General features: G+C 58.7%; 1 protein-coding gene across 1 annotated transcript in view; it reads right to left on the reverse strand.

Moving 5' to 3' along the window:
* LOC113213220 (chaoptin-like) overlaps positions 1-831 on the reverse strand; it is a 26,249-nt gene extending 25,418 nt beyond the window's left edge. The window contains exon 1 of the mRNA XM_026432204.2: positions 779-831. The gene's annotated coding sequence lies outside the window, so the exon portion shown is untranslated. The remainder of the gene's footprint in view (positions 1-778) is intronic.
* Positions 832-1,932: the final 1,101 nt, after the last annotated feature.

Below are 1,932 nucleotides of genomic sequence, written 5' to 3' on the forward strand. Positions count from 1 at the left end.
CTCCCTGTGCAGCGAAACGGCTACACGAGTTGTGGCGCCCAGCCGAGCCTGGAGAACCGCTATCGTTATTTTGGCCGACGCGAGACTGCAGGACGCGGTCACGTCCCGGGGCCTCATGAAGGCCGGAGGGTCCGGGCGGCTCCGGGCGGCTCCGGGCGGCTCCGGGCGGCTCCGGGCGGCTCCGGGCAGCTCCGGGCAGCGCGCCACTACGTCATGCTGCGGCGACTGGCCAAACTGTTTCCACCGGGCAAAACGACGAGAGTTTTTCACTTTGCCGCGTTACAACCCCCGCGCGTTTGCTCCGCCATGTCCGCGCAACACGCGCGCGGACCAGACCAACCGCGCAGTCGTGTGGATCGCATACAGCGCACGGAAAAGAAGAAAACAAATCCGGGGCGCTAAATAAATATTGCCGAAAATGCCGTCACGTGGGGCCGGTTTGGGCCCCGCCGGCCGATGGGCCCGCAAGGCCCGTGAGGCACGCATAGGGCCCGGCAGGATTGCGTGAGCGGCCGGGAGTACAAACAACATGTCAGCAAACAGGTCGCTGCACCGCGAGCGACGCACGCTGTAGTGTAGTGTGCCGGCCGACATTTTTCAGGGTGGGGGGAGGGGGGGGGGGGGCGAAAAAAGATCTGACGTCTGGATGTGGGTGGGTTGATTTTCGCACCGTGCACTCGTCCCACAACTAATTTTGCAAAAAGGAAAATGGGGGTTTCGCTTTCGATTTGGATGCACATCGTTATGCCTTACTCCACCGACTCTTTTGTTTGCTCACCGAATCTCCTCCTACACTCGCTGCTCGCCACCAACACAGCAGCGCGATACCCACCTGAAATGACAAAGAACAAAAAGTTAAATAAGGTTTTCGAGTTCCACAACAACAAATAATTGTGCCGCTACCACACACAAGGGGAAGTAGGTGCGCGAGCAGCTGTTCCTCGGCACTTGGTTTTCTTTCGTTATCGGGACACCTTAGAATCTACTTGTGAATTGCTCATTTATGTTGTGTCATCAACTAAAACTGTAAGAAAACAATTGGAAGCGAAAGAGAAAACAGCAAAAGAGCGGCGTAGGGATGTTACAATTGGGCAATAAAAGCCTTGCGCTCAGGAACACGAGTGTTGGAGCTTTTACTGGCAGATTAACATCTCAACAGCGGCTCTAATGGCGACCAGGCCGCGGCCCGGCCAGTGGGCCAGGCCAATAGCAACGCACTAACAAACGCGCGGTTTTGCAGCTTGTAGCACTTAAGCCGACTGAGAGCGACACCACCTACCCCCTCTCTCTCTCCAATTGGTATAGGGAGCTGGGCAGGTGGTAGACTCAGGGAGCACTGGAAATGCAAGTGTGTGAATGTCGCTCACCTGCAGGTGAGCGACATTCCATTCGTACACTTAGGGGGCTAAAGGTGTGAATTTTTCCTAGAAAATTCACACGTTTACCCCCCTAAGCACCACCACCCCCACCACCAACCACCACTTCCACGTCGACGACGACGACCTTATTCTGGGCGCGCAGGAGCAGTGTCGGCTTGCTCTCCATCCAGAGACCGCGCAGCTGCAGCAGGCAGGCACTGCATGAAGCAGACGAGGAGTGTCAGGAGGGGGAAGGGGAGGCGGCGGTGGGGCCTCGGGGGAGAGACACAGCGGCAGCAGCAGCGTGTCTGTCCCTTTCTTTTCTCCGCACCGTTCGTGACAATCTCGGCTGCAGAGGGCGTGGCGGAGCGTGGCGGGGCCTCTCTCGCCCGCATGAGGGTCGACCGTCAGGGTGTCGAGGAGGGGGACGGTGAGCAGGGGGGAGGGTGCGGAGCGGCGTAGCGGAGAATAAATGCACTTTTATCGTAAGGGCGGGCGGCGCGCTGCGCGGCGGCGCGGCCGGCAACGAGCAAACTAGTAGCAATGGAATGGTGCAGAGTGGCGTCGCCCCCCC

This window comes from Frankliniella occidentalis, unplaced genomic scaffold (genome assembly GCF_000697945.3).
Source record: "Frankliniella occidentalis isolate FOCC.00 unplaced genomic scaffold, Focc_3.1 Scaffold253, whole genome shotgun sequence".
Classification (NCBI taxonomy): Eukaryota; Metazoa; Arthropoda; class Insecta; order Thysanoptera; family Thripidae; genus Frankliniella; species Frankliniella occidentalis.